This window comes from Oncorhynchus kisutch, linkage group LG12 (assembly GCF_002021735.2).
Source record: "Oncorhynchus kisutch isolate 150728-3 linkage group LG12, Okis_V2, whole genome shotgun sequence".
NCBI classification, from domain to species: Eukaryota; Metazoa; Chordata; class Actinopteri; order Salmoniformes; family Salmonidae; genus Oncorhynchus; species Oncorhynchus kisutch.
In genome coordinates, this window is record NC_034185.2 from 45,678,465 (window position 1) to 45,693,977 (window position 15,513).

General features: G+C 40.6%; 1 long non-coding RNA gene across 1 annotated transcript in view; it reads left to right on the top strand.

The window, feature by feature from the left end:
* The first annotated feature begins 10,213 nt into the window (after window positions 1-10,213).
* LOC116376469 (uncharacterized) overlaps window positions 10,214-15,513 on the top strand; it is a 44,165-nt gene continuing 38,865 nt past the window's right edge. The window contains exon 1 of the long non-coding RNA XR_004211820.1: window positions 10,214-10,332. This is a non-coding gene — a long non-coding RNA (uncharacterized LOC116376469). The remainder of the gene's footprint in view (window positions 10,333-15,513) is intronic.

A 15,513-nucleotide genomic window follows, 5' to 3' on the forward strand; every position in this document is an offset into this window, starting at 1 on the left:
TCTCTCTCTCACTTCCCCAAGTATGAATTGCTTGCAAATATGTCTAAATGAATTAAGCCGCCCTCACGGCGGCGCGTGTCCTCGTAGTATCACTCTGTTTGGGGTGGCATTTGTATCAGAAGTAGGAAGGAGCTTTCTTTACAACGTTCAATGTGCAAGGCTGACACTAATCCATGTTTGATTGGTCTATACGGATGTTGAGAAGTATCGTTCAGCATGTAGCTGTATTTGTTAGGTCTAGACTTCCTAAAGGAAAAGACCAAATCTACAGCTTAGTTAAATCCACCTCTTCGTACCCAATCAAATTGAACCGAAACACAGACTGGAAAGGAAGTGGAGGCCCGATATGATAGCCTTCGCATCCCCCGGCGGGAAATCAGCCACGTCTAGCGTTGTTGACCATTATTATAAGAGCTGAATGGCACCCAAGCCTCCACTACAACACATCCACTACATACAGTCACAAAGAGCAGTGCTTTCAGTTATCTGAGGTTCTTTCATGTGACGCGAGTAGAATTAAATAAATAAAAAATTAAACCTTGAAAGCGAAGTTGCAGAGAGAGGGGGAGAAATGTTCCATGTAATTATGGATGGCGGGTTATTTTTCTTTCAATTTTTCTTTCAAGGATGGAGAAAACACAAAGGAACCTTTTTTTTCTGATTACAGTTTTCGGTCATTTGTGAATTTGGCTCAGCGGTGTGTGTGTCAGTGTATGTTTTTTCATGCACGCGTGTGTGTGTGTGTGTGTGAGCAGATTTTGTAGGTTGATTCTCATTTTCCACTAATTTCCACATTTTAATTTTGTACTTTTGAGGCATTTTTGTCCCGCCCCTTGAATCTTAACAGTTTGATATGTGGGAAACCCTCTGAATTACAGTGCTCTTATTCGATTGTGGATATTCATATTTAACAAGGACGCTGTAATGCAAAGTGTGACTGAGATTCGATTCTCATGTTCAATTCTTATTAGGAGGATTATACAATCTTATGTCCCAAATGGCACCCTATTCCCTGTGTAGTGCACTTCTTTTGACCATGGGCCCAGGTCAAACGGAAGGCACTAGGACGTATTTTCGGGACTCAGACACAGTTTCTTAGAAAAAGGCATATATCCCTAATGAACATGATTTGATTCTTAGAAGGGTGCCATATCCCAAACTAAAACAGGTGTCCATGTTTTTGTCATTAAGGTCATATTAATTTCCCTCCAACGTCCCTCTTTCCCTCCATCTCGTTGAGGATAACTATTGACATTTCCCCGGCCGGCCATACAGTACAATAAACTCACTGTCTGATTCAGTTATTTATGCCCATAAAGATCCTTGACCAATGGTTATCACCGCTTCCCTCGCTGCCAAAGCCTCAGGCCTCTCAAACCGCCACGGAGAAATATCCCGGCTCACAAAAATGATGTGCGGTTGTGACCGGCCAGAGATAGACAGCCCAAAATAACATGGGGTGCAGAGTTGTGACGGGCATAACTCCGTTGTCCGTGGTATGCAGTTCATGTGTAGTAGGGCTATAATACACAGCATAGTATGAGGCATGCAGTGAGGCAAGTGGATTGGACCCCAGGACAGGAATACTATGGGTCGCTAAAGGGGATCCAAATAAAGGATAAAGGTGGCATGTAGGGGGGGGCTTTTAATAGCAATATTATTAGTATAATAGTGATAGTATTACTGTTTTCATGTGGGTGGGATGAGTGTCCCTAATCCACAGACGTCTGCTGGCAAGGTTATTGGGATGGAAATGTTGATTTTGCGTAGACATGCACGGCGTGAACTTTAAAGTGCCCAGTTAAAAGCCTTGGGGTGCCACAAAAACTCCCAAAGTTCAATCCCCTCACTGTCGTATATCAGGAAAAGCACGGGATCACGAACCAAAGTTCATTTAGAATTGAACAGCGACAGAATTCATGGAAACTAAGACTAATTTCATCCATCCCACTGGCAGTCGTGTGTGTGTGTGTGTGTGTGTGTGTGTGTGTGTGTGTGTGTGCTTGTCTGATATTCAAGGCTATAGTCAAAGAAAAGCTTCAATATTGAATATTGTGGCAATGATTCCAAAAGTACACACCATTACGAACTGCCCTGTCCCTAAGGGAATATTTGCAGAGTTAATCAAACTCGGATCGTTCTTACACACCCGTCTGTTAGCTCAGCCATCAGTAGTTGCTAGCGTTTAATTCTGGATGAAGTCTACAGAATATTCAGTGAAACAAAGTATAAACGCAACATGCAACAATTTCATTATATGAGATCATATGAGGAAATCAGTCACTTGAAAGAAATTCATTACTCCCTAATCTATGGATTTCACACGACTGGGAATACAGATCTGCATCTGTTGGTCACAAATGGCTTTATAAAAAATGAAATAAAAGGCCTCACAATGGGCCTCAGGATCTCATCACGGTATCTCTGTGCATTCAAATTGCCATCGATGAAATGCAACTGTGTTCATTGTCCGTAGCTTATACCTGCCGATAGCATAACCCAATTGCCACCATGGGGCACTCTGTTCACAACATTGACATCAGCAAACCGCTCGCCCACACAATACCATACACGTGGCCTGCAGTTGTGAGGCCGGATAGGACGTATTGCTAAATTCTATAAAACGACATTGGAGGCGGATTATGGTAGATAAATGAACGTTCAATTCTCTGGCAACAGCTCTGGTGGACATGTCTGCAGTCACCATGACAATTGCATGCTCCCTCAAAACTTGAGACATCTGTGGCATTGTGTTGTGGGACAGAAACGACACATTTTATAGTGGCCTTTTTATTATCCCCAGCCAAGGTGCACCTGTGTAATGTTCATGCTATTTAATCAGCTTCTTGAAATGGCACACCTGTCAGATGTCACAACATGCTATACAGGGCTCCCGAGTGGCACAGCAGTCTAAATCATTGTATCTCAGTGCTAGAGGCATCACTACAGACCATGGTTCGATCCTGGGCTGTATCATAACCGGACGTGATCGGCTATCCCATAGTGCGGCGCACAATTGGCCCAGCGTCATCCGGGTTAAGGGAGGGTTTGGCCGGGGAAGGCAGTCATTGTAAAATAAGAATTTTTAATAAAAAATGTAACAAAAGAACTCAGCCTAAAACCCCAAACAGCAAGCATGTAAAAGCATGGTGGATAGGAAAAGAAACCTAGAGAGGTACCAGGCTCTGAGAGGTGGGCCAGTCCTCTTCTGGCTGTGCCGGGTGATAGTGGGGTGAAGTGGCTTATATATATTCATATTATATCAGACCAAGTTGTCTCCAACTAACCAACAATGACTCACCTACCGTAAAACTTAAATTAAACGAAGTCTCAAATAGCCGCCTGTCCCTTTCAATAGCCAGGCAACGGCACACATTTCAGCAAATTCACGCCTGTTTCAAATAAACACAGGGTCGAAATGAATTGTTTACGAAGTTACCATGAAATGTTTGAGGTTTAATGTTTGATTTGTTACTTTAAATAAGTCAGTAGTGACAAAAAAAGATTAAGTAAATCACCTGTTTTTGTCGGCAGTAAGAAACTGCTAGCCATTGGCTGCTAACAGCTGAGAACTGCTAGCGAACTGGCAAGCACAAACACAGTCAACAGCTTCGGGAGTACAGACCCCTAGGAATCGGCCAATCGCCCTGTAGGGACGTTAATGCATGGTCAAAAGGAGAATAATTATTCTGTCAATTATTTTGAAATAGAGGCATGCATACTAATATATAAAAATAAAAATAAAAATGAAACAGTGTGTAAATGACAACACATTAGTGCAGGAAATTAAGAAATTAATTAAAATGCTGGAAGTGAATGCTGGAATTAAACAATTAACTATTCAAATGAGAAAAAGCGGTTTGCATTAAGGAACTGGACGCCTGACTCAAATAGAAGCCTGTTGTGTTCAATAATTTAACCAAATATACACCTGTGCTCTTAATTGAAGTTTTATGGTACATACATAAGCACAGGAGATGGCAATGGGTTTAAAGAGGTCCGCCTTAAAAGTTATGATGACCTTGTGATAACATGATAATAGACCATGTAGTGTCTTCCAGTCCAGTAGATGATGCAATGATTATTTTTGGCTCGTTCAATGCTTTTAAGGATGACTTGGAGGAAATTTCACTGTGCTTGGCTGTTGTAATGCACCGTGATTACACCGGTATTAGTGTGTGTGTGTGTGTGTGTGTGTGTGTGTGTGTGTGTGTCTGTGTGGTGCGAGCTTACTGAAAAGGAGCTTACAAATCCTGGTCAAAGCATACAGACAGGGCCACCAGGCTATGTAAGCCCGCGATGGTTATTCGGTTCTGAATTTCCATTTAAAACCCAGATCAGAAAACGATTCATCACTGAGGAATGGAAGCCCTGAATAAATATCACTCTGCCTACACAAGATCAGAGTGATTACTGCTGCGCACACTCTTTCTCCTTCCATGGGGTTGAGTCGCGTTGTCTTCCCGTCTTGTAAATCTCACGCGTTTCACTTTCAGCATTTGATTTAATCATATCATAACTACATGTCATTATAATCAATCATAAAAATTATGAATAGTCGAACAAGGCTTAATGTGAAGGGAAAAGTCATTTTCATTTGACGGTATAAAACTGTCATTCTTCAACTGTTGCCATAGTAACAAATCGTCTTTCCTGCCCATCTTTCTGTCAATGTCTTTCTGGACTCTGTGACATCACATAAAGCTTTGATCAATAGAAACACAGTTGATGTAAGTGATACATGTGATGAACATGATTGCCACGTGTTTTTCTTCAGGCTAGATTTGAACGAAACCATTTCAAATGATTCACTTTTTGTCAATAGCTCATCACCAAGAGTGGATTCTGAATGTTGTTGTAGATAAAAATGCCTTCATGTATTTCATACATATTACTTTCATTTGCAAAATATTTCCAAGTACTTTTCTGAAAATCTGTGCTTGAACACAGATTGACGTTCCAATTCATTTCGGCAATCATTTGTGTGTGCGTACTCAGACCTACTTGTGTGTGCGTACTCAGACCTACTTGTGTGTGCGTACTCAGACCTACTTAGGGACCACAACACTGCCATTCAACCGTCTCCAGAAATGAAACTTCTTCATAAGAGCGTTCCATTAAATGTGATTTTTTTTCAATTAAGACGACAGACAATGAACAATACTGACATTTTCTTTCTGCAGTCTTTTAAATACAGATTAACCTTCGTTATGAAAATGGTTTTACAGCGTTAATGTGAGAGGTCTTCATGAATTAGACAGACTTACTTTTCAATCTGTGTTTTAGGGAATAGTAACATATGACCATTTGATACTTTCCTAGTGCAATGATAAGTTGTGTGTGTCCAAATAGTTGTCAATACATATTTACAGGATAGTGTTTTCCTCAGCGTTGTGGCAGCTAGACAATATTTTGCTCACACCCCCATGGCAACATGATGTACAGTATGGATTTTGTTCTCGGGAATGAGTGCCCTACGATTTCTCATTCAGGTGGAGAAAGATTTTGAATACACTTTTGTTGCAAAATCAATTGTGAGCTCGCTCTCCGAGCGCTCTTTACCTCACAAATTGTTCGCCACCTTTTCCATTTGATGAATTACACCACGCCAAAAACAATGTATGGCTGGGTCCTGGGCTTTTTTGCTAGCACACACTTTCCCCATGCCCTGAATTAGTCTGACATTTCATGCCCGAATGGCTCTCTGACATTTAGTTTAAGGAAATATCATGGTCTGCTGAACTGTCAAGGCCTAAACCTGAAAACACAGATGAATAAGGAATGAAGTAAATACATGATGCAGTACTGAAATGGTGGTCTGAAATAAATACATATACCGTACTGAAATGGTGGTCTGAAATAAATACATATACCGTACTGAAATGGTGGTCTGAAATAAGTACATATACCGTACTGAAATGGTGGTCTGAAATAAATACATATACCGTACTGAAATGGTGGTCTGATATAAATACATATACCGTACTGAAATGGTCTGATATAAATACATATACCGTACTGAAATGGTCTGATATAAATACATATACCGTACTGAAATGGTGGTCTGAAATAAATACATATACCGTACTGAAATGGTGGTCTGAAATAAATACATATACCGTACTGAAATGGTGGTCTGAAATAAATACATATACCGTACTGAAATGGTGGTCTGAAATAAATACATATACCGTACTGAAATGGTGGTCTGAAATAAATACATATACCGTACTGAAATGGTGGTCTGATATAAATACATATACCGTACTGAAATGGTGGTCTGATATAAATACATATACCGTACTGAAATGATGGTCTGAAATAAATACATATACCGTACTGAAATGATGGTCTGATATAAATACATATACCGTACTGAAATGATTGTCTGAAATAAATACATATACCGTACTGAAATGGTGGTCTGAAATAAATACAAACACGCTATACTGAAATGGTGGTCTGATATAAATACATATACCGTACTGAAATGGTGGTCTGAAATAAATACATATACCGTACTGAAATGGTGGTCTGAAATAAATACATATACCGTACTGAAATGATGGTCTGAAATAAATACATATACCGTACTGAAATGATGGTCTGAAATAAATACATATACCGTACTGAAATGGTGGTCTGAAATAAATACATATACCGTACTGAAATGGTGGTCTGAAATAAATACATATACCGTACTGAAATGATGGTCTGAAATAAATACATATACCGTACTGAAATGATGGTCTGAAATAAATACATATACCGTACTGAAATGGTGGTCTGAAATAAATACATATACCGTACTGAAATGGTGGTCTGAAATAAATACATACACCGTACTGAAATGGTGGTGGGAGTCAACCACCTGAAATACAAACATGCTATACTGAAATGGTGGTTTTAGTCAACCACCTGAAATACAAACACGCTATACTGAAATGGTGGTTTTAGTCAACCACCTGAAATACAAACACGCTATACTGAAATGGTGGTGGGAGTCAACCACCTGAAATACAAACACGCTATACTGAAATGGTGGTTTTAGTCAACCACCTGAAATACAAACACGCTATACTGAAATGGTGGTGGGAGTCAACCACCTGAAATACAAACACGCTATACTGAAATGGTGGTGGGAGTCAACCACCTGAAATACAAACACGCTATACTGAAATGGTGGTTTTAGTCAACCACCTGAAATACAAACACGCTATACTGAAATGTTGGTGGGAGTCAACCACCTGAAATACAAACACGCTATACTGAAATGGTGGTGGGAGTCAACCACCTGAAATACAAACACGCTATACTGAAATGGTGGCGGGAGTCAACCACCTGAAATACAAACACGCTATACTGAAATGGTGGTTTGAGTCAACCACCTGAAATACAAACACGCTATACTGAAATGGTGGTTTGAGTCAACCACCTGAAATACAAACATGCTATACTGAAATGGTGGTTTGAGTCAACCACCTGAAATACAAACACGCTATACTGAAATGGTGGTGGGAGTCAACCACCTGAAATACAAACACGCTATACTGAAATGGTGGTTTGAGTCAACCACCTGAAATACAAACACGCTATACTGAAATGGTGGTTTGTGTCATATTGAAATTGTTTTGTATCAACCTGCCCACATTGCCAGTTTAGTAATGAAGTCTTAATTGTCTCTTTATTGACTCTATTGGTTGAGTGGATTGTTTTGTGTACAATGCTCCAACTTTTTTGGTCTTGTGGTTTGTTCACAGCTGCAAGATGCCTGTCTGGATCTCAACTGATTGAATTCCACTTCCTCCTCTCGTTTGGAAAAAAACATTACAAAACGATGCACCCACACACACATGCATTCAACCATCCTCTGAATATTTCCAAAAGGCCTTTTTATATGATTGCATGCATAATTAATTTATTTTCCGTCATGCGGAGAAATTGGATCTTTGGAAAATGATAAAAGGGTCTCTTGATTGCTTTGAGATTCGAGTGGTAATTGTCTTTTTCAAATCCCTTTTTTTCCCCTCAAGTTTCACTCCTTATAACCAATTCAATTTCTATTTTTTCCCTTTCCCGGTCCAAAAACATATCCTACTCATTGCCATGCACCACTGCTCATGTGGGCCATTACCGCAAACATCAGACTGGTTCCACAAGTGTTGTCATACAGGGCATTGCATCTTCATCTCAGCCCTGCACGTGAGGTATGAGATGAATATACACTTTTATCCTCAATGTTCTGTTATTTGCATCCTAACGTTGCCTGAGAGAGAACAGCAGTCACAATAGGCTGGGTCTTAAGATCCTGTGGTGCAGAAGACAAGTGCTACTCCCTGCACCACAATAGCCCAGGCTGTGGGTAGAAACAGATGAACACTCACATACTGAACACTCACATACTAGATATTATGCGTCCCAAATGGCACCGTGTTCCCTACACAGTGCACAATTTTTTTTTGACCAGGGCTATAGGACTCTGGTCCAAAGTAGTGCACTATGTAGGGAATAGGGTGCAATTTGGGATGCAACCTTAGTGTTGTACACATATGCCATAGAGACCCTATGGTTGCACATATAGACATAGGACAAGGGTAGTGTCTGTTCCTCTCAAATAATTGATTTGATTTATATGGTAGTGCCTACATAGTAACGGGGAACTCACTGGAGATCGAATGACATTGCAGGCTACGTGTATGCTACATCTCATGAGTCAAACAGCGTTTTAGTATCTTTTTCTGTTGTGGCATCTCGCTGTTGCATGTGCAGCACAAGAAAAGGTCACCGTCATTACCCCTAACCTCGAAAACCCGATGATGCATCAATGAAGATCACACAACCTAGTTCTCTTTCAAATACTTGTTTCCGGCATCTCACTATAGATACAACGACATTTTATTTATTTTTATTTTATTTTACCTTTATTTAACCAGGTAGGCAAGTTGAGAACAAGTTCTCATTTACAATTGCGACCTGGCCAAGATAAAGCAAAGCAGTTCGACAGATAAAACGACACAGAGTTACACATGGAGTAAAAACAAACATACAGTCAATAATGCAGTATAAACAAGTCTATATACAATGTGAGCAAATGAGGTGAGAAGGGAGGTAAAGGCAAAAAAGGCCATGATGGCAAAGTAAATACAATATAGCAAGTAAAATACTCAGAGACATCATCAGAGTAACCCGAAGGTTGATCTTTTGACAATATATAGTGCACCTCGCTCTATACAGTACAGAAACACAGCAGCGAAGACATAACCACCAGCAGAACCAGAGTCTTTTGAAGCTTTACTCATGACAGGCCTACAGTGCCGTAGCCCACGGCTACGTGGTAACTACTCTCTGTGTCTTGTGTAATATGCTGTATTATTCTGCTGTCACGGCCGCAACGCCGGGGAGCAGACAGCAGCACTTCATGTCAAGCCTGTGATACCAAAGGTGACGGCGAGGCAGCGCAGTGTTGTTTTCTTCTTCTTATGACACCCCTGTGTTGCAGGTCAATTACTAACCCAGAAGATGACAGAAGACGGCAATTAAGAACTCTAGCGTGGCGGCGTGGAGCGAGGGAGGGAGGAGGGGAGGCGGGGGGTATAGGGGACGGAGGTGGTGGCGTCAGTGGTTAATATTCTGCCACCTGCTTAACAACAACTCCCCCAACCTTCCTGTCGCAAGCTATCAAGCGTCCCCGCCGAGGGCTGAACTCTGGCTTTATTATCAGTGTTAATTCACATGCGTGTTTCTCTCTCTCTCAATTCAATTCAAAAGGGCTTTATTGGCATGTTAAACATATGTTTACATTGCCAAAGCAAGTGAAATAGTATTTTCCACTTTTGTTAATTGTCTATCAGAAAGGATCTGTGAAAAATTACTCTCTCTATATATATATAGACATTTCAGTGTTGTAACAATGTGCAAATAGTTGAAGTATGACAGGATAAAATAAATAAACAGATACATATGGGTTGTATATCCAATGGTGTTTGTTCGTCACTGGTTGTCCTTTTCTTGTGGTAGCAGGTCACAAATCTTGCGGCTGTGGTATTTCACCCAATAGAAATGGGAGTTTATCAAGATTGGTGACCTGTTGCCACAAGAAAAGGGCAACCAGTGAAACGCACACATTTGTTTTCTAATTCTTTGTGGGTCTGTGTAATTGGAGGGAAATATTTGTCTCTAATATGGTCATACATTTGGCATGAGGTTAGGAAGCACAGCTCAGATTCCACCTCCTTTTGTGGGCAGTGTGCACATAGCCTGTCTTCTCTTGAGAGCCAGGTCTGTCTGTGGCGGCCCCTCTCGATAGCAAGGCCGTGCTCACCGAGTTTGTACGTAAGTCAAAGCTTTTCTTAATTTTGAGTCAGTCACAGTGGTCAGATATTCTGCTACTGTGTATTCCCTGTTTAGAGACAAACAACATTCCAATGTTATGTTTTTTAAAATTGATTCTCTTTTTGTTTTCTTCTGATTTGCTTGGGTCTAATTGTGTTGCTGTCCTGAGGCTCTGTGGGGTATGTCTGTGTACTGAGGGGACTCTCCTCCAGAGGGGGGACTCTCCTCCAGGTTCATCTCTCTGTGGATTAAATTGTTTTAATTTGACATTTTATTTCACCTTTATTTAACTAGGTCGGCCAGTTAAGAACAAGTTCTCATTTACTACTGAGACCTGGCCAAGATAGAGCAAAGCAGTGTGACACAACAACACAGAGTTACACATGGGATTAACAAACATACAGACAATAACACTTTAGAAACGTATATATACAGTGTGTGCAGATGTCGTAAGATTAGGGAGGTAAGGCCATAAATAGGCAATAGTGGCAAAATAATTACAATTTAGCAATTAAACACTGGAGTGATAGATGTGCAGAAGATGAATGTGCAAGTAGAGATACTGGGATGTAAAGGAGCAAAAAAACAAAAAACAATATGGGGATGAGGTAGTTGGGTGGGCTATTTACAGATGGGCTATGTACAGGGGCAATGATCGGTAAGCTGCTCTGCAAGCTGATGCTTAAAGTTAGTGAGGGAGATATAAGTCTCCAGCTTGAGGGCTTTGTTATGAAAGGTTTGAGAATCGCTTTCTTTTAGGTGGCTGTAGAATTGAATTGCTCTTTTCTGGATTTTGATGATTAGCGGGAATCATCCTAATTCTGCTCTGCATGCAATTATTTGGTGTTTTACACTGTACACGGAAAACACCAAATAAAACATGCCCCCCCCCCCCCTCCAAACCTGTAATGGGTATAGAGGCCATGTTTTCATCCTTTCTTTGCTTGTGTGGCAGCAAACATCTCTGAGAGATATAAGAAGTCTGATAGAAATTATACAAATTACTCCACAATCAAGACTGTTTTCAACAGAGTGCCAAATGAAGGAATTGAATGAATTGCACAGTTACATTTGAGAACTCCAGTGGTGAAGGGATACATAGCTAATTAGCTAATAGACCAATTAAAACAAACAAACAACAGTCAACACTCCGAACACTGTATCCTTTAGCTTTGTATGGAAGACAGTGGGCAAATAGGCAAACAACCAACAAAAACAGTATCATATATGTCATTTAAGCAGATGTTTAAAAAAAAAGATCCAAAACGAGTCACAACAAGTGCGTACATGTTCTTATTGTTGGGCCCCAGAGGGAATCGAACCCATGACCCTGATGTTTTTTAGTCACCTACCCACTGAGCAAACACATCTATTTACCCTGGCGAACTCATCTCCAGGGTGATTTTAACGCCCTTGTCTGTTGCAGCTATGGATATGCTAAAAGCCTTGCCCAAATACATTTTCTAGAGTGCTGGTCCGCCTTTGCAACATATTTTTCATTCTCTCAAGTGCTACAACATAAGAGTATTTTTTCTTCATTTGTCATTGTTCATTGGGGAGTATATTTCCCCATTGGACTCAACCAGGCCATGGAATCTGATTCTATTAATGCTAAACACTATTCTATGGATTCAAAAAGGTGGACAGCCAACTTTGCCAGTTTTGGGGGATTTTGCCATAGTTATGTAAGCTCAAACCCAGGACGTGTAACTAAGACGTCGGTCAGCTATGCTCCAAATGAGGAAGAAATTACATTTGAAGGGAAACATCTGTCCATCTGGCTGCCTATCCAAAAGGTTGAATTAACGTGACACGTGCAGACCCAGGTCAATTGACTTGAACTCAAAGTCAGTGGACAACAACAACAACCGTGACAAAGGTCACCATCATTACAGGCACATGACTGACGGCCAATCAGCTGCTTCTAGTTCTCTCAAAACAGTTGCACATGTCTAGATCAGTGCCACACGCATCTATTCATGTGAGTCAAACATGACCACCAGGGCTAACCACGAGGACCTCTCTCTCTCTTGGAGATCAAGCACAATATTAGACACACACACACACACACACTCAAACACACACACACCCCTCCCTCCATACTCCATTGAGCATGTTTCTCTCTCTGGTGCCCTGTATTTCAAGGTCTTGCGAGTTAATGAGGGCAGGCTGAGGTGAGAGAGAGAGAGACTATCAGCCTTTTATTACTCTCCATTAATAGTCTTCTCAGCACCCTCCGTGTTTAAGACCTCATGCTAGCTGTGCTAATGCTACAGTAGGCTTATTGATATTGATCATTGACTTTGAGAACTCTCAATTCAATGAGACGGCTTAAGTGTATTCAGACAATGTTCACTGTTCAGGACAATCTTTCCTGAGATTGAATGTTGATTGGTCAACGTTGTCAAAGTTTAAACGCAAGATTCAATAATTGTCCCATCTGGATTCATTTGTCAGCCAGCGGCCATTTTGGCTTCAGTCAGACAAGAGGCAAAGAAGCAGAAGATTTGGTTTCTGTGTTTTGTATTCAGTCACAGGCTGCAGGCAGAGATCAATATTCATGAATATGATGTCCAAATCATTACAAGGCCACTGTTCCCACATCAAAAATAGTATTTTTGCTGCATCCCAAATGGCACCCCATCCCTTATATACTGCACTACTTTTGACCAGGGCTTATAGGGCTCCAGTCAAAAGTAGTGCACTATTTAGGGAAAAGGGTGCCATGTGGTACACAACCCAGTTTAAAGACCCAGGAAAACCAAACATTTGTTTCAAGCTCCTGTAAAACACCCAGTTTGGGCAAATGACTCTGAAAGATGGTTGCGTTTGTACCGTGTCTACGGTCAGGAGAGGTTTATTTTCCAGCTGGTTTTTTAATGAGTATCTGCCCGGGGGCTTGTGTTACCCCCTGTAACTCTATTATACTTTGTCGAGTTTGATATTGTATTGTTATAATGTATTGTGTGGCAATGTCTGTTTGAGAGATAGATACATTGCTGGATATGGCTCATCAGCACAGGCATTGTTTTCATGCTAGCCTAGATAATTAAATGTGTACTAGTCCATTTCAACCTGGGATCGATTGACTCCAGGTGCTTCTGTAGGGAGGAAAACACACACACACAGTCTGGTAGTTAAGCAATAGGCTCATGTGTTGCACTACCACAGGTCCAAAACTTCATCCATTATTGACCTCTGTGGTCTGGGCCAGCTGCCTTAGAGTGTTAGGAACAGAGAGGAATTTAAAGTATATGCCTATTACCTATGCATTGTGTGTGTGTGTGTGTGTGTGTGTGTGTGTGTGTGTGTGTGTGTGTGTGTGTGTGTGTGTGTGTGTGTTCCTGCATAGCAATAACAAGTCAACTTCAGTATGTCTCTCCCTTAAATCCCATATGAAAAACCATTAAAGGAATTTAGCTAAATGATGCAGGGAGGAGAAAGCAAAGTTGTTTTTACTAAAGCAGCAATGTAATTTTGTAAAATCTATTTGCGATAGTTACAGTACATTGTTAGAGCCAGATGAAAATAACAAGAGGGCCCCATAGTCGATCAATTGAGGTTTTAATATAAACGACACACATCTAAATTCCACAAACATACATACTGTAATTTTCTTAATTAAAAGCTCATTTGCATTAGAAACATAACCTAACTTCACATGTTAAAACACATACAATCACTCAGCTGTTGTTTTTCTTCATAGACTTAAAATAGACTGTAGGGAGGAGTCACTAATTGAAATGGCTTTTTCAAGCTCGTAGAGAATAGCACGTTCAAACGCTACATCTCTAACCATCCATTATCTGGTGAGAGTTTTGCTTACAGACATTAAATTAAACATCCGACATCTGGTAATGTCCATCTGTGTGTCGTTACCTGGAGGTTTCGCTTTATGACATTCACTTTCATCTTGTCACATTCCATGAATATCATTTCTTAACATTCATTTGGATTGTCCCAAAAAAAGTGGGGGTCTGACTTAATTGTATGCAAATGTATCATTTTTTCTCCATTATGATATCGCTATGAAACGGGATTGCTGCTGGGTTATTGAGAAAACAAATACCTCGGGCCAAATACATGTGGGGTTCAATACATGATTTTGAATCACCCTTTGGACAGAGAGCATATTTTGTTTGACTTTTTGCTATATTGGCCTACTGATTCCATTTATTTTAACAAGAAAAAATGTGCTTTTATTTGTCTCAGGAAAGATCAAGCACATTTAGCTTTTCTGTTCTTAAGCTAGAGATATCTTCATTGGATGCGTCTCAAGCCAATGCGTCCTCCAATGTCGCACTTCTGCATCTGCGGTGAAAGGTGACAGAGCTAGAGCGTGTTTGTCAGACCATGAGACATCCCGAACATTGGTGTTTTCATGGAAACGTCTGTGGCGTCCCAACGGTTTGCTCTGCGACTTCCATAAGTCTCACGGGACTTCTCTGAAGGTAACCAGTACCAGGATAAAAACATTTATGGAAGTATGAAGGTACTTTTGTGCCTACCAATTTAATTATTTAAATTTAATTAATCTATTTCATTTAAAATGTCCGTGTTTCTTATGATTTCTTTTTTTAGCCTTTTTTTGTTGTTGCCATTTATGAATGTGTTATTCAATGCCTCTATCAGGGCTATAGAAGTAAAGGCCAAACCATTTTTTAAAATAAAATTTTTGTATACCTGAAGGGGTCCCAAAGTTCTAAATCAAATAGCTAAATGATCCATAGTATGACCATCTCAAAACAATACCACATGTCAGTTTAGACAATTTAAGAATGAATCATTCCTGCTCTTGTTGTTGATACAGGGCTGACAATGCGTCATCACACATTCACACATTCATCTCCTTTTCCAAATGTTACATATCCCAACCCCTTTCTCAGTGAGGGAGGGGAGTGTGGCAGGAGTTTTACATGGTCAGAGAGCCGCAGTAGAGAGCAGCCATCTCTTGTTAGGACTGCAGCGCTGCGTTTCCTCAACCGAGGATGTGATCCGACTGCAAAAATGCCCATTTCGCCTGATCACATCCCAAAATGACTCCTCTCCCTCCCTCGAGAGCTTGATAAATTGTCGCGCCTCACCGGCAGCAGCCCCTTTTACACCTTGTCAATGACTGAGCATTTCTTATATGTGGGTCTTATTATTCGTCAGTGTATTTTATTCAATTTTCCCCCCCTT